The sequence below is a fragment of the Anastrepha ludens genome, chromosome 2 (genome assembly GCF_028408465.1).
Source record: "Anastrepha ludens isolate Willacy chromosome 2, idAnaLude1.1, whole genome shotgun sequence".
Taxonomy (NCBI): Eukaryota; Metazoa; Arthropoda; class Insecta; order Diptera; family Tephritidae; genus Anastrepha; species Anastrepha ludens.
The window spans coordinates 48067293-48086666 of NC_071498.1; positions in this window are offsets into that span (position 1 = coordinate 48067293).

Here is a 19374-nt window from a genome sequence, read left to right on the forward strand (position 1 = left end):
CTACCAGACTAATGCAGCGCTTATCAGGCAGAGGTTCTAGCCATAAAAGAAGTGGCTACATACCTAAATACGCATGCCGTAACAAAAACGTCTATAAATATAGCCTCGGATAGCCAGGCGGGTTGTCTAGGTAAACACTTTTTCACAACGGACCTGTAAGGTCTAAGTGAGTTGGTTATACGGACCGACTACCACCATAACCTAACCTAACCTAATACTGGTAAATGCCAGCACGTGTCCTTCAGTAGAGGCAAAGTTCTGATTGATTTCGATTACAAGTGGGACACTACCAACATCACAAAAATTTATGAAAAGAAAGACTTTAGGGTCATATTTTGATTCATAATGTCGTTTCATAATTAGGTATATAGATTTTATGATTGCCAAGTATAGATTTATGGTCGGCCTTGTGGTAAGGAATTCAAAAGCATTGCAGAATAGTTCTACACTGAAGAATTTGTATTTTGCTCTTGTTGCACAAACCTCGAATATTCCAGCATTACTTGGGGTGCATTCTATAGGGATCATCTTTAAGAACTGAGAAGGTTAAGAAACGTTTCGCTGGATCTGCTGGATTTGCCATTCAAATCTTTCGTTGGTCTTATAGTTTGCCTACATATAAAAGTAGATTCCTTTGTTAGAACTGCCAATATTAGAAATCCGAAGAAAAATTTCATCGGTTATTTTTATAAGAGACACAGCCACACATCATATCAAATGCCACACTTTACTTTTTAATTGTCCAACTCGTAACCTTAGACTCACCAGTATGTTCCATTTACCTAATTTGAAGACCAGTTTTAGTAGTAATGTACCGCTTATACGTTGTATTTAGAACGCAGTCTAACCAATTTTGTACAAATTTTGATATATTTTCTAACTCACGAGAGACTTGCATATCAAAACTTAATCTCCAGACACACTTTTTAAACTGATAGTAATGTATCTCACCGTATTGCTTACCATATATTTTATTACAAAATGAAGCCCATTTTAAACAAGACTGAGCTGAAATAGGAACGATAGAAGTTTTGTTCTGATAACTTCGAGTTTTTTTGTTCCAAATAGTCCCCTCTGTACTCGATACACTATTTTGCGCGATCTAAAAGCTTTGCTTTTCAGGTCATTGACCGGAATGTCCTTCAGGATGTATAAGCTATGGCTTCTATGGACGCAAAACGTTTTCCATTCATGGCCAAAAGCAACTTTCTGAACAGGTAGATGTCACAGGGAGCCATACAAGGCGAATACGGTGAGTGATTTATGGCCAAAGTACAATTTCTAGTCAAAAAATCATTCACAAAAGTGAATCAATGGCGCAGATGCGCCACCTTCCTCCTTCGCGGAGAACGAATTCGATGAATGCGATGCAACAAATGCTTAAAAAAGCCAAGATAGAAAATTCTATTGACGGCTTGGCCCATTGCCACGAACTCCTTGTGGACAATTCCCTTGGAATGGTAAAAACAAATGAGCATCGACTTGATTTTTGACTTCTCCAAACGCGATTTTATTGGTGGTGGCTCGTCCGGGATCTTCCTTTCGGCACTTAGACGCTTAGTTTTAGGTTCATGTTGGAAACACCACGTTTCGTCACCAATTACAATGTTATAAAGGAAGTCATCGTCTTTTCTCGCCTCTTTAATAAAGCCTTTCGAATGTTAAATTTTGAGCAATTTTTGCTCTTCAGTTAACATGTGCGGAATGAAAAGTGCACAGACCTTTCGTAAGCCCAAATTATCAATTAAAATGAAGTAAATCGATGTTGTGGGGATATTTATTCCATGAATTTCAACTATGATTTCGTTTGATTTTTTATAAATTTGTCAACAATTTCGATGGAGTTTTCTGTGATTACTTATTTTGGGGGGCCCGTATGTTGATAGTCATTTATGTCCTCACAGTCATCTCTGAAACGTGTAGATCACTCATGAACTCTGGCACGAGATAGACAATCATCGCCATAAACTTTTTTCATCAATTCAAATATTTCGGTCAGCGTTTCACCGATTTTGAAGCAAAATTTTGTTCGAACTCATTTTTGTACAGCTGAGACAAACATACTGACACTTCAAACGCAACAACTTCGCTTCCACTGAGCCGAATGTCACCAAGCTTTCACTGGAAGTCAACTAGGGATGTAACTTCCAACGCACTAACTCATTAAAAAGATGGCGCTAACGAAAATATTTTTATGACACCAGTCTTGTTTATTTTGGACTTTACCTTGTGTACTTAAGCTTTAGTATTAGTAATCTATTTGAGTTATATTTTAATTGATGAAAGAATGATGAAATAAATAATAGGGCGCCGTTCGTCTTGCTTTCTCAAAAGCAAAAACAAAAAACTAGAATTTTCACAGGCTGCTTTTCAGCTTCTTACCATCTTCTTTTCACCAGCGAAACCATTTAGATCATAAACTGAAACATATGACAATGACTTGGCGTGAAATGCGTACTATAAAGAAGATATGATCCAGCTGTTGCAGCAGCTGGCAAACCACTATAGATGTGTGTACCCTGGTGTAAACATATATCATATATTTATCAAAAAATTCTTGTAAATTTTATTAAATATTAATTTAAAGCTCTTTTGTTTTGAAAAGTTGAGTGTATAGCTTTCAAAACTAAATGGTGCGACAAATGACACTTGAAGGGTTTGTACAATAAAAGTGAAGTAAGTACTTGAAGGAGCAAGTATGTTCGACATGGCGTATGAGTGTCCTCAAATGTGTACGAATGCTTAAAACTCGTACATACGCACATACGACAATAACTTGTATACACTTTTTAAACACGGAAAACATGCAAATGCATATTTAAGCATGTTGTTTGTATGTACGCATGCATGTACATCCCCTATAAGCACACACATACAAGTACTCGTTCTGTAAACGTATGCCCGCCCCTAAAAAAAAATAGTGTAAATCAAATCTTTTTTGTATCTGTTCATAGTTAATACAAAAATATATCAAAGTGGGATCCATTTATGAGTAAATTTTATACATTTTGTGAATGAACATACATAAATGCATTCACATATGTGTGTGTGAGTACTTTTGACGAAAACAAGTGTAAATTTTTTCAGCATAAATTAACGTGATCTTTTTTTTATTCTCCGCTCATTTTATATTGTGGTTTGCTTGAATTTAAATGGTAATTAAAATATTACTAAATTGATACAACAGTTGAAGTTGGATTTCAAAAGCTTTGCTATTAAAACTTTTTAATTTTTTGCGCATAAAGGGGAATTTACTAATTTATTAGCTAATGGTGCGATAACTTCAGAAAAAACCAATCAAATTCACCTACAGGTTATAATAGCTACAACGGGGGCTAAAATTTTAGTTCACTTGCATGATGAACAACTGATTTAATAAATGCTACCAAAAACAAAATTGATTAGTGCGACCTGTCAATATCGACCCATTCATTACTAGAATATCAAATATGTTTCAGGGAAAATTTAAAATTAAAAGCATAGGTATAGTGAAAAATTATACAAGTGGCACTACGAAATTGCAGAGAATTATGAAAACTCCATCTTTGTTTTTGTATGGGATCCTATTGAAATACCCAATTTTTAGTTAATGAAATCATTACATTATATAATATGCTCCAAAAAAACCATATAAAAATATAAAACTACAAGCTGCTACAGCTCAATTCGAAACTAAGTACTAAGTACATAAACTTCGCGAATAGATTTTTTTTAAAGTACATTTCCTGATGTAAATTTCCCAATGACTTGCCAAACCTTACTGGACAAAATTCTCAAACACAGTTTGCCATTTTCAACTCTCAAACTATAGTTATCGATATCGATAGTTCTCATGGAGCTAACAAAACTCTCAATATGTGCGATTCCATGTACAAGTGTCCAATCCAAGGGTTTTGGAAATTATACTCAATTCTTCTGAAAATTTAGGGCTTGAGTGTAATAACAAATAAACAGAATTTTTTTTTTAAATATTAAATAATATTTATAGTTAATGGATGTTGAGAATTTGAGTTTAGAGTTTTTAAAGTAAAATATTTTGCATTCTTTCTAACGTTTGAATGATTTGTATACTTATTTTTATTTTTTTGAATTAATGTTTTGTTTGAAAAATACACAAAATTTTTATACTGGTACATTTTGTTGGCTAAAAATTTGGAGAATTGTTTTTTGTTTTTGGTTTTGTATTATGTGCGCAATTGAGTTCTCGCTATTTTTTTTTTTTTTTATGAAAATACAACTTTATTCTGAAAAATGGTTACAAGTGAATCATTGAAAGTATTGCCTATCGGTGGCTACTACTTTTTCCCATCTTTCTTATAGATCTCGTATACCATCCCGGTAAAACTGTTCATCTTTCGAGGCTATCCACGGAGCAACCCATTTTTTGATGTGTTCATATGAATGAAACTGTTGGTCAGCTAGACCATGTGCCATCGATCGGAACAGGTGATAATCGGACGGCGCAATATCTGGAGAGTATGGCGGGTGGGGATTTCCATTTCAGTGTCTCCTGGTAGGTTTTAACGGGTTTGGCAACCTGAAGCCGACGCGTTGGCATGCTGTAGAATCACTTTTTCATGCATTTCCGCGTATTGTGGCCGATCCCTAGTGATGGTTTTGCTTGATTTTAACAGTTCATAATAAATAACACCAACTTGGACCCACCAAATACATAGCATAACCTTCGTAGCGTGAATATGCAGCCAAGCCCACGACGTAGAAGCATGACTGGGCAGTCCCCATGACTTTCTTTTCTTTGCATTGCTGTAATGAGTCCCATTTTCATCACCCGTCACGATGCAATGAAGAAAACCCTTCCTTTTTTGCCGCTGGAGCCGTTGTTCACAAGCGAAAAAACGACGTTCAACATCCTTTTTTATTTTCCACTGTTTTATGCTATGGTCTCGTAAGATGGTAGACGATTGCCGACACAGATAGTTCGCGCACCACCTCTTCAGTCCCGGCGTGAGTTTCGGCTTTTGCATTTACATTAATTCCGTTTGGCTCTCAATGTGGAGATGTTAGGTCTCATACAAAAAAAACATTGCGGCATGGCACTTAATGAACTAAATACAGTTTATTATTATAATCGAGTTTTTTATTTCATTTTTTTACTTACTTAACTTACCAAAACCAAAGGCCTACAACAGTTGTTCGTTAGCGGCTGATCGTCGAGGCGTACTTCAGCTGATTGAACGGAGGTACTTGAATGAAAGTTGAAAGCTGTGTCTGTTTTAACACAATAAAGATTATGGCGGGTCTTGTGAACTTAAAGTGTGTGATTACGGGTTAAAACTGGAATCGCAGCAAGTTTGATTATTTTTCCTGTTCTTTATATAAATCACTACAAATTTTATTTATTTATTTATTTATTTATTTATTTAATTAATTAATAGTCTAAAAATACAATATTTCTTACAGACTATGAAAACAGATTAATGCTGAATAAATTAATCAAAGTAAAATTAAACTTATAATTATATTAACTAGTTTCAATTGTAATGAGTGAAAGAAAAAGAATACATTTTTTATAATATAATTTACAGAAGAAGATTAGATTAATACTAAGAATTTAGTTCAACAATTCATTTAGAACCAATTTGAAGTGATTCTTTGTGGAACAGAAATCCAGGCCAGTATGATTTGAAAGCGAATTAAAATCACCCAGAGTTCTAGAAATCGGAGCATTGGAAGCATAATTAGCTCGTGCCATCCCTAACCGGAAAAAATCATGATTCCGTAAACTTCGCTGAGGAATATTGAAATTGATTTTCTCGAGTAGCGATGGGGAGTCAATAACCCCGTTTATCAAATCGAAGAGGAAAGTAATGGAGAGAATAGTCCTTCTAATATCTAGTGATTTTAGATTTATAAGCAAGCACCGACTTTTATAGGATGGAATTGGATCAGTGAAATTTAAAGAACGCAATGCATTACGCACAAAAGCTTTCTGGACACGTTCAAGCCTACTAATATGACAAGCATAATATGGTCTCCAAATAAAGACGGCATATTCTAACTTGGAACGCACCAGAGACGTATACAACAACTTTAGAGTATATGGATCAACAAAGTCTGAACTAAAACGTCGAATAAACGCAAGTACGGAATAAGACTTTGAAATAGTGTGATTTAAATGTTTTTGAAAAGAGAATTTAGAATCAAATACCACACCAAGATCAGTAATTTCACTTCGATGAGATAAGCTAGAACCACAAATGTGGTAGGAAGTGGGTATAAGAGAACAAGATTTAGAATAAGAAATATAAAAACACTTGCTTATATTTAAATCTAACTTATTTCTTTTACACCAAGAATCAACGTTATCTAGATCAGATTGAAGGTTTAAAGAGTCCACTGTACTTGCAATCCTCGAGTATATCTTTAAATCATCGGCATACAAGAGAAAATTTGCGTTATTAAAACAACTAGAAATGTCATTAATAAAAAGTATAAAAAGTAAGGGGCCCAGTATACTTCCCTGAGGTACCCCAGAGGACGCAATGAAAGAAATAGATGACACACCATCAACATTTACAACACATTTCCGAGAGGAGAGATAGGATTTAATCCATTTTAAAAGAGTGGAATGGAATCCTATAGCACTCAATTTGGAAATTAAAACCCTGTGATTAACCTTATCAAATGCTTTTGAAAAGTCTGTGTACACAGCATCAACTTGAGTTTTTTTTTTAAACGATGATATACAATATTCAGAGAACACAGCAAGATTTGAAACAGTAGATCTACCTTTCATGAAGCCATGTTGGTCTACTGAAATATAACGACTAACTACAAAATAGATTTTATCTTTCACTATTAATTCAAATAATTTTGATACCGTGGATAATTTGGCAATTGGTCTATAATTAGTAATATTGTTTTTATTTCCACTTTTGAATACTGGATTAATGGTTGTTACTTTCCAGGCATCTATGAATTCTCCTCGATCAAGGGATTTGTTAAACATTAACAAAAGTGGATAGGCAATTGCAGAGCAGTTTTTAAGAAGATACGAAGATAGCCCATCTACATCAGTTTTTGTTGATGTTTTGAGTTGCCGAATTCCATCTTCGATATCAGAAAGCGTAAAAGTTAACGAGCCAATATTGATTGAGGAATTCATGCTCGAATGAAACTCATCAATTAAATCAGAGTCTACTTGAAAATTTGAACAAAAAAAATCTGCGAAAAGATTGGCTGCATCTGTAGAAGTATGTGCTTGAGTTTCGTTATAGAAGACAACCGAAGGAATACTTGAGCATGATTTCCTAGATCTAACATAACGCCAGAAGGAACTAGGATTTGATTTAATGTCCTATTCGAACTTGAGAATATAATTTCGCTTTAAGTCCATATCCAAAGATTTAAGTTCTCTAGAGAACTGTAGATATTTATCTTTATCTGTGAAGGAATGAGAAAACTTAAACTTTTTGAAATATTTATTTCTCAAATTTTTTAGTTTTCTCAGTTCCTTGGTATGCCACGGTACTCTATAACTAGTCCTTTTTATCACCGGTATATTATTTTTACAGATATCATTTATATTATGCTTGAAAATATCATAACAATTGGCAACTTCAACCCCAGTAAATAAAGAATCCCAGTCTATAATATCAACTGCTGAATTAATTATATTAAAATCAAAGTTTTTAAAACAAAAATTGGAAGTCACATTCTCAAAATAAAAATCATTAAACTCATAGAATTCTATATGAAGGACAAGTGGTACATGATGCAGACCAGGAGTAGACAGAGGGTCTACACATTCTAATAAAGAAAAATTTATATTGTCAGTAATGAAAATGAGATCGAGAATTCGAGAAAGACTATTTGAGAAACTATTTATCTGAACCAGTCCAAAACTTAAAAAATTATCAATCAAATAAATTTCATATATACTACTAACATTGTTAGGACATAATGCAGTACTATCATCTAAACTAGACCATTCAATATTACTCAAATTGAAGTCCCCAAGAACACAAAAATTGCCATTATTTGAGGTTAGAGCTAAAACATTATCCACATGTGCTTTATACAGTGTATCAATACTTGACGGAGGAATATATGACGCACAAATCAATATATTTGAAGCACCATGCACAGAGATACACAGCTGATCCAGGAGTGTATCATTGTTTTTCAGAGATACTAGTGATGAGCTATACTTCCGTTGAACAGCTATTAAAACCCCTCCACCTCTGCAGAGACCAGTTTTCTCGACATCACGGTCTTTACGATAGACATGGTATAAATTTGGATCAAAAAACTCATTATCGAAAAAGTTCTCATTTAACCATGTCTCGATGAGAACAAAAATATCATAGTCCATGTGCGAACTAAACGCTAAAAGTTGATTAGATTTAGTTCTCAATCCAGAAACATTTTGAAAGTACATTTTTAAATTTTTTTGGCCATTATTGAGAGCACAATTTTTTATTGCTGATGCATTGGTGAATCGTTTTTTTGAAAAAAATGAAAAGGTCGGATTTTTACACTCTCTGGCCATATGTCCGCATTGAGCACCTTTTCAAAAGAGCATTCTGATACTCCCAATTTAAAATTAATTTTTCTAAGTGTATTTAATTCCGTATCTTTTTTAACAAGTTTGTAGCATACCAAAGACTTAGTTTCAATTTCAGCATGCTTCGACACATAAGTCAAAATATCAGTTTCATTGACATTGGGCGAGAATGACGACAAGTGTAGCCATTTAAATATTGGGACCACTTGTAGCTCATTATTGTTATTGGAACCAATCACAATAGGCTTATTAAATTTCCGTCTACTATTTTTTGTTACCATTTCCCACTGGGATGTCTGTCGTATTGCGGGCACAGATTCAGTAGCAGCATTTAAAACAGAAGTCGCAGAGACCTGAGATGAAGCAGCAACAGAAGCAAAAGTAACTTTTGCAGGTGCAGTAATAGTAGCAGCAGCCGTCTTAGATGTAGTCTTAGCTTTCTTTTCCTTAGCGACGGCAGAACCATGCAAAGCAGATGTTTGCGACGCAGGCTTAGACGTAGCAGCAGAGTTCAGCGCATTGTTTTCATGGTCATTAGGCGGACAACGAACAGAAAGAGGAGAGAGCAAGGAGCTCGCATATTTTGAATTTGCACTACCGAGAACGCTAGCAGAGTTAGCAACAATGCTTTTGAGATTTTTTACCTCAGTTGTTAATGTAGCGAGAGCGACATCTTTTGCTTCAAGCTTAGAATGCAATGAGCGAATTTCTGCAAGAAGATCATCTGATTTTTGCATTGTTTGTTTTTTTTCTTCACGCAGAGCAATTACAGCAGATAGTATGCGACTGTTTTCCGTTCTAAGCGCAGCTAGTTCTTTAACAACAACAAGCAATGTAATTTGTTGCTTATTATTGTGCACATTTGTATCATCATGATTATTATTTTTTGTTTCGGCCGAAAGTACTGATAATGTTTGACACCTAATGGAAGAGCGTCTATCAGCAGAGCAGGCCTTGCAGAGATACGGTTTATCAGATGAGAGCAAGAAATCCACATCTGCCTGTAGTAAACCAACACAATCAAGGTGAAAGAACTCTTGACATTCAGCACACTGCACTTTCGGTTGAGGACGATCAACTTTTTGTCCACATACACACGGCATATTTGTCTTGTTTTGTATTTAGTTTTTTATTTACACTAATTTGAATTTAGTTCAGACTATAATAAATATAGCTTAAAGTCACTGTCTTTTAATTTTTGATATTAACACTAAAATGCCATTTTATATTATGTCGAAATAACTTTTGTATAGCAAAAATACAGAGCGATTAGAAAAACACGTCCGACATATACCGCTGTTACCCACTTTATAATTTATAAAGAATCATTACATATTTTATTATAGAAAACTATTACAAATATATTATAATTACTAGGTATTATTTATTATAAATTTTATAAATTTAAGCCATCGAAAAAAAAATTAATTCAGTTATCAAAAGTATGCCAGTGGTTTGTGCCATTTAAAATTTGAATGCTATAGAACCCTCGTCGGTTCCTGTCATCATGTAAATTGTTGCCTTGGCATTTATGTCAGCGAATGTGTTGACACTGTGTCTGTGTGTATGTTTCTTAGCTATGTCAGTGACTATGGCTCCATAGTTTTCTACTTATGTAACAGTTGTTTTTGCAGTTAACATACTTCGAGTTAATGACATCAACGTGGCATGTGGTCTGCACTGCTCTTTTCAGATAGTACGAGGGGGGTAATTGAATATGTGTTTGTATACGTATTAGAGTGGGCCGAAGAAAATTTATTTTAGAATCGAATTCTAATAGTGCGGAAAAGTTTCATTGTTAGACTAATAAAGTGTGTGCCAAATTACAGCCCAATCGAATGATATCTTCTGTCGCCAGCATAGGCCTCGAATTTGGAAATTTCAGTTTAAATTCTGAACAATTTTAACTTTTTTGAAAATACTATTTGTTATCATACCGGTGTATGTTAAATACAAATTTTATATGAGAAGACCCAACGAAACAATTTCATTCACTACACTCCGCTCTGTTTATTTGATCAAGCAATACGTTTACGGAGCTCCCAGTAGCTCGTCCCTGTACTGCGAGTTGAATTGAAGTTACAGCACTTACTTTGTCTATTTTTTCTTCCGCTCTATTCGAAAGATATTGTTTCGTATAAAATCACTTAGTTATAATCTTTTATTAAAAGCTAATATGACGACAATGGCATTAACCAAAGTTTCCCTAAGACAAACGTTCAATTGCCCATTGTTTGGAAGTCCTAAAGATTTGCCAAATCATTAACTTCGAAGTTATGAAGATGTAATGAGATGTTGTTTTTTTGATGGGAACTGGGAGTAGAGTCAGAAGGAAGCAGAGAGCCGGCCTTTTCGATTATAGCCAGACAAGTCGCCAAGAAAATCATTTATTCCCACAGTTTCACATTCGCGTGTAGTATACAGGGAAATTAAAAAGGGTTTGTATTCTGCACATATAAGTTCTGCTTTGAAAAAACGTGCTGATGACTTTAAAGTGAATGCATCCCGACTTTTTGATATTTCAGTTTGTAAGTGTCAAGATTTTACAACTTGCTCATGTCCAATAGAAAAAAAGGTCCTCAAAGAGAGCAAGCTTTTCAAAGAGGTGCTCGTATAGGCCGTTTCGGAATAGTGGACATACCTGAAACAAAGAAACTTATAGAAAGACAACGACGCTGCGATGAGATGAACAAGCAAATTACTAATAAAAAAATCTGTGGTCCAGAAAACTACACCTCTTGCTCAACGTTCGGCTGCAATATATCGGAAGTGAATGATGGTTCAGAAAGTGGCACCTCTAATTCTGAACTAATCAGTCGAACTTATTCATTGGTTTTGATTCCCCCTCTACTTCTCAAATGCGTATGATATTACAGGAAACTGCACTTGTAAACCAGCGATATGGCCTAAATGATAGAGCAACGGCAATACTTGTTAATTTAGTACTTAACGATGTTGGTTTGATCTATTCCGAATCACGAAACCTCATAATAGATAAAAACAAAATTAGACGCGATGAAAACTTAGTGCGCCGTGAAATACAACTCAAAGATCACATCAATGCCGTTGCTCCAAAAGCACTATAGTTTGATGGTCGAAAAGACGACACGTATATTCAGTTCAAAAGGGGGGAAAAATTCTACCGTCAGGTGATCAAAGAAGAATATGTTTCGATTTTATCTGAGCCTGCATCGCAATATTTTGCTCACTTTGCACCGAAACCAAGCAGCGCTATGGATATTACAGACAGCATTTATGAAGCGGTTATGAAAGAGGATGGTTTCGAGGAATTAACAATAGTAGGTTGTGATGAAACCGCAGTTAATACCGGACCAAAAGGAGGGATTTTCAGATGTCTGGAGGATAAATTGGGACGTTCGCTTCAGTGGTCGATATGTCTCCTCTATTTCAATGAACTACCGTTTCGAAGTATTTTCCAGTTCATAGATGGTGTCACTTCTGGGCCGAAATCATTTAGTGGTCAAATTGACTCAAAACTAAACGGTTGTGAAAACCGAAATATGCACCTATTAATTGTGAATTTTAAAATGGATCACAGCAAAGATCAAAAGTATATATTTGCTGGAGATATCAAAGGCAATCTAAAGAGGTGCTTGCCCATCGGAACTTATTGTATATTTTGTGATCCTGGTCGAATCAACCACGCTCGCTGGCTTACGTGTGCTAATAGAATTTTGCGTTTGTTTCAACAGTTCGACCTGCAGCTAAGCTCAAAGATCTTGTAAAATATTTATTGACCGTCTATGTCCCAATGTGGTTGAAAATACGAAATAATAGCTCTCTTGAAAACGGGCCAAGGCTCCTGTTTGAAACTATCACACGGACTCGGTACCTCGCACCTAAATATTTAGATGTTGTTAATGTTTCTATTTTTCGGAACGAATATTTTGCTCTTCCGGAAAACATCCTATTAACAATGATGACTAATGAGAGACGAGAAATTTCTCTCGATGCTCTCGCAAAAACTTTGCAAGCGCGAAATAGTTAACTATTTACTAAATGATAAACTGGTCTTCCGTAAATATAATCTCTCCCCCGTTCTAAAGAACGTAACAAATGAAATTCTTGCAGAGATTTTATCATCCGACAATGTGTATGAGAATTGGGCGTTCTCTAAAAATACATGTCACACACTTGCGGTGGAGCGAATGGTGAAACTCTTTTACTGAAGAATCGCATATGCCTCACTTGGACAACAAAGCACAATACTCTCTCTGATTTTATAAATATGAAATGAACTATAGCTTTACGTCTAAAAAACGCAGAGTTTCTTGAAATACTTTTTATTTTATAATTTTTTAACAATATTACAAAACATGAAAAAAGAATAAAACCAGTTAAAAAAATAATAAAAATTAAAAAATAAATAAGAATTAAAAAACAAAAAAATAAAAAAAAAAACAAAACAGGAGAAAAAACAAAATAAAAAATAGGAACCCAAAGTACAGCAACCTCCACGTGGTGGGTTCTGCGCTAAAAAAATATTTATGTACTCGTATTTTCGCAATAAAAAGTAGGCAAAAAGCTGCACAATCAACAACGTTTTATTATTATTTTATTGCGCACAGGTGCTTAATCTTGGATAAATTTACGTCTAATTAGTTTATAGTCCTTATTTTTGGTATGAAATGTGCTCCGGAATGTATGCATAGAGAAAAATAAAATATCCTAAAAAAATAAAATTTTTCAGAATATCTACTAAAATTTCAATATTTGAGGCCTCTATTGGCGACAGAAGATATCGTTCGATTGGGTTGAAATTTAACATATACTTTATTAGACTAAAAGTGCAACTTTTCCGCACTATAAGCATTCAATCCTAAAAAAAATTTAGTTTTCCGCCCACTCTAATACGTATGAATGCATGCACAAAATGTCGGTGGTCAATTCCTGTAGCCCCATGTCCATTTTGCTTTTTGGCCATTTGGTATGTCTGCAGTAAGCTCATAATAAAAAAAATTGTGCTGACATTAGCAAATATTTTCTTACAAAGCAATGTGGTATGATTTCTATAAATGCACATTAGGGGGGTATCTATTTTATTTGGAAATCTTGCATAGCAGATTTGCATTATGAATAAAATTATAAGGAAAAAGCCCACTTATTAGAAGAATAATATGTGCCAAAGTATTTTGAATGTTATTTTATTTTTTAATAAAAGCTTTACATGGGTTTTTTGGTACCAAGTATTTATATTTGACACAATTTTTTTTTTTTTTTTTTTTTTTTTTTTGAAGAACCATCATGGCACTACATAATAACTTTTAATAGTTTCATTCATATTGTAGTAGCATTAAAATGCGGAAAAACATGAAGACGTGCATGAAGGCCAAACACCCAACAAAAGGTGTAGGCACCAATTTTTATTATTAATAAGAAAAGTGACTGCACCTATTTTTATTTAAATTTTTTTATATGTAAAACAAACTAGAACTTGCCAAGAAACCAAAACCCATTAAGTTTTACAATTTTCAAAAATTATTTTTTTAAAACTTTTTTCGAATAACATTTTTTTGACAATTAAAACATATATAAAGGGTGATTTTTTAAGAGCTATAGGAAAATTTAAAAAAAAACACACACGTAAAATTCAGAAAAATTCATGACAATTTTAATTAAATCGGTAGTACATTCCATATAATTTAATGCTTGAAGATTATTTCAAGCAAATGTTGACTGCGAATGCGCTTCAAATGGTCCATCCGCTTAGTCCAATTTCGGCAATGTCCAATGTTTTAAACTTTCTTAACAGAACACGCATTTTTATAATAAAATTCAATGATTTGTAAGCGTTGTTCGTTTGTACATAAGACGATTTATGGTTAAATTATAGACCAAACTGAAGATGTTTGACAGCGAAGCAAAACACGAAAAGTGCGTCAGCTGTTTAAACCAACTGTTTAAAAAGATAATAGCTAAAAAATCACCAGTTGCATACAATAAGTTTGGTTTCAGATCCCTTTTACATTCCACAGGTGGTGTATTTTTCACTTTCTATCTTCCTCACCATTATTCTGTCTCTATTTTTAATATATATTAATAAAAAACAGTTTATTTTAAAATTTGGGCGCTCGCAATTGACCTAAGAGCTATGTACTTATAACATTTTTTTTTAGAATTTTTTCTTAAAACTTTTTTTCTTAGGATTTAGAGTCCGAATTGACTAGGAACGATGTCGATCAACATCATTCCATATAAATTAACCCGCCCTAATGTGCATATAGGTACACATACATACACACGAATAATGGCAGGTATGTGTTTTTTGTGTTACTATTCATGCTCAGACATGAGCAGAATAATATACAGAATTATACATTACAATAACACCAACAAAATCAGATGGCATTATTAATGAGTACCCCAATTGGCATAAAAATAAAACAAATTTAACCCAAAAGAGTCTGTCGAGTTTCTTTTTCTGGTTTTGTTTTTATGTTTTCCCCACGAAAGTCGTGTTAATTAGTCATTTTGTCAATGTCATTGTCTGCTATCTGTCAATTGTTGACTATCTGCTGTCAACTGCTGCACACTAATCTCCTCACAACCTCCTCCTCCTACGCATCTGCTTTATGCGACAAGCTATTTTAGTAATTTCTGCATGCCTGACAAAAACTCTGCTTGCTTAGGTATTTTGCTGATTCAATTATGTTTTTATTTATCTACTTTTCTGCAGATTCAATATAGCTTTTTGTTTATCTTTTGCTATTTGTTGTTCCTTTTAATTTTTCGAACTCGCTCAGAATTTATTTTTTTTTTTGCTTCCATCACCTTTTCTTGTACACTTGTCTGTGGAGTGAAGCAAAAAGTGTCATTTGTTCAGCTTATCTGCATAATGTGGGCTTACCTTACAGAATGAGTGCAGGTAAATCGTACAAAAATGCTAAATGACTACCTCTGTCTTAACTGGATTTGAATGTTACTGACTCGCCATTCTACATATTTATGTGATCCCGATGAAAAAGCAAGTATTGGGCATTTGTTTTAATGTCGATGCGTAGTAAGGAGGCCAAAAACATTGATTTTCTAAAACTTTAACTGGAAACCGATTTTAATTTATTAATGAAGAAGATAATTGCTCTGCAGTTAAGAGCAGTCAGCCTTAAGAGAGAGAAAATTCTGTGAAACCAAATTGGTTGAAAATGATTGAAAGCGGCACCTATAGTGTATAATTTTTCATTTGAAAACACAGCAATTTTATTTCGAGCTGTTAATTCATTCTTTATATACAATCGATTGGAAATTCACTAGTCCATAAATTTTCGCTACCTATGTCAATTAAAGGTATAAAATCATATAAATGCTTTAAATTGGCAATTACAAATATTTTTGTCTAACCTATGTATCCTAGCCTCAGTACCCCACTCTTTATTACTCTCTCCATCTTAAATCATTATGAATGAAGCTTAGGTTAAGGAGATCCGGTAGTCTAGAGCTCGAAAATTTAGGGGATTTTCAGGAATTTTTTTTTTACAATAAAAAAAATTAAAAAAGATATTTACAATTTTTAGGCTTTTTATTTCACTTCTTTTACATACAAAAAATTGACAAGTTTTTGTTTTTTTAATTTTAAAAATGGCGCTGAAGTTGGCCTTCGGGAAAAATTGAACCTGGACGGTCTTGTCCATTTTGGCTCTTCTATTTATCTGAAACACAAAAATCAAAAAAAATTATTAATCAGTATGACTGTAGCTATGTTCCGTATTTGAAAAAAAAAAAATTGAAAAAATGGCGCGGTTTTGAATTTGACACTCTAAAAATCGGGGTTTTTCAGTTTTTTAATCGAAAAAACACGAAATAATTGAAATAATAATATGATTCTAGTAGGCGCGATAGCCATTAATGTTGTAAACAACATATTAAAATTTCAGACGATTCAGTTGAATAATTTTTTTTTTTTTACAACACCAGGCCGAAAAAAGTCGTTTCGAGATAATTGAGTTTAGAGTTTTCACCATTTTAACGCGACTTTTAATGCCGCCGTGTGACGAATCTGACTCTACCTGCTGAAACGGCTGTAGAATCGAACATACTTGCAATATTCTTCCAAAAATTTGGCAATATATTCTTTTTTTAATTCCACCTCCTACCTATCTGTATTTTCATATCCGCAGCGATGTCTTTGCATACCGTATTTAAAGGTTTCAGTATGTCGTTTTCTTGTACGAATTGTCTGTAAACAGCGCTTTTTGCAATCTCATCTGCAATTTCGTTTCCTGCAATGCCCTTATGTCCGTGTATCCAATAGATGTGTAACCGTCTGTCTGCGGCTAGTCTCTCTATGGCTTCCCTGCTTCTTAGAACATTTTTAGATGAAATTCCATATGAGTTTATTGCTTTTATCGCAGCTTTGCTGTCTACGTATATTTTTTTTGGAGTTGCTTGATGCTATTTCCGCAGCCTTATCTACAGCAAAGACCTCTGTTGAAAGATAATGCAGCGGTCAGGAAGCTTAAATGGCTGCCTGATGCCTAGCTCTGCGCAGTAGATACCTGCTCCTACTCCGTCTAACAATTTCGAGCCATCAGTAAGTATATTAAGAGTAGTTGGGTTAGTTTTCATTCCTTGTTTCCATCCCTCTTCTTCTATTGTTGCTCGGAATTTCCTCACCCAATTGCATTTCGGAGTCATATAGTCCATTTGGGCCCTATAACTAATGCCTCTTGAGCTATGTCCGAATGTTTTCCAGATAAATTCGCCTGTCACGCTGAGTCTTACGGCGGATTACAAACAAAACAGTTTTCAGAAAAATGTACGACAATGTTCAAAATACTTGTCTTACTCGCTCGTTTATAAAAAAATCATGTTAATTTACTTACATGCAAACATATCACCCAAGCCAGAGCACAAATAATTAAGACACTCATATAACTTACACTAAAGTTCTGCAAATAGCCAACAAAAGTAATGATAGTAATGTAAACACCAACAGCCAACTCCAACTGGAAAAACTCGATTCCCCTCCATACAGTACAAAAATAGAAATAATACAAAAATATGGAAACACAAAAATAATTGCCCGGAAACTCATAAAATTTAAAGCGAATATTTTTAAGTTATGCGTAAGTTGCAGGAACAACAACAACGCCACTCCATCAGCACTCACTGGCCACTGGCTAAACGTCAGCGCGAAAGCGGACTCAGGATATATAGCCACAAAATGCCACTGACCGCAAACTTTACACAGCCTCCAACACAATGAAAACGAAACAAAAAAAGCAAATATTTACTAACGTATTATTGTGTAGTAATAATGTTTTCATTTTCACAAACTTGCTAAATAAACGAAAACAAAAATTCCCAAAAGCGATGAAGTCAATTTAAGTGAGTGTAACACAACAATAAATAACCACGAACATAAACTGTTTGTATGGCAAATGAAAATTAATGAAAATATGAAAAACCAAAACAAACAAAAAAAATAATAATAATTTGGAGTATACTTTACGCGCCTTTTAAGCATACGAAGTATAAAATTTATGTTTCCCATGCACATGTATGTATGTATGTACCTATGTATGGTTACTCAAGATGATGAACTGACAGTCCATCAACTTTTAGCAGAGAGCAAGCAGGAAATATTATACACAACAACGACGGTAATGGTATTGTTGTTGGTGGTATCGTAGAGTAGACTAAAGTTAGTAGTAGATGTCGGTCAAAGTGCAACCATGTACAATTTAGTTGTAGCTAGCGGCGAACTGCTGGCCATTGTGGTTTGTTTTGACTGTCGCAAGTTTCCTTGCTGCTGTTTCCAAGGGAATTGAAGCACGTCTAATTTAAATGTTACATATACGAACAGTGGAACCGTGCTCCAAAGTAATGTATTCTACAGGAAAGACCTTGTGTTCTCAAATTTTCTAAACAAATTTTCTACTACACGTGACGGGCCTTGTATGTACTTACATATTCTATACAAAATTAACACAAAATAGAGATCAATAATTTATAATATTTGTTTTTATTTATTCCAAACCTATTACTTAAAAAAAAAAAATTTAAAATAGTTGTGTTTATATTTAAAAACTAAAAGCACCAAAAGGGCAAAAAATGAGCTGAAAGCCCCACAAAAATGAACACAAAGTCATTGCTCTTAAAAGGTGTTAGGTATCCGCAACATTTCAGCACGACACAAAACTTTTCACAGCCAGTAACACAGTACCCACCAATTACAAAAAGAAGACAGTTCTCAGGCCAAAAGCAATAACGAAAAAGCTAATGTTTTTGATGAGTACCTCGAAGGCATCTTTAAGCCATATGACACATCGAGCGCAGCCAGAATGCAGCCACTTAACTATGAAACAGAAATGCCGAAATTCCCTTGTTACGGATTCCGAATTGCTTGGTGAAATAAATAAGCTAAAATCATAAAAGTCGCCCGGGTATGACCTTATTACTGCTGACATTCTAAAACAACTTCCGCAATGCACAATATCTAAGTTAGCTGAAATAATAAATGACAAATTCAAACTGCACCACATCTCTATATATAGGAAAACTGCTGAAATAATCATGTTTAATAAACCAGGGAAGCCAGCGCATAATGTCACATCTTATCGGCCTACCTCGCTCCTATCAATCATATCAAAATTGATGGAAAAGCTCTTAACGAAACGTCGCAACCTAATTATTAAGCAAAGAAATATTATCCTAACACATCAATTTGGTTTTCACTCTATCACTCATCAAGTGCACAGAATTACTCGCATCATTGAAAACGTCTTTGAGGAAAAACGTATGCTCTGCTGTCTTTCTAGACGTGTCGAAAACCTTTGACAAAGTTTGCCACGATGGGCTCCTCAACAAAATAAATGCGCTTCTACCAA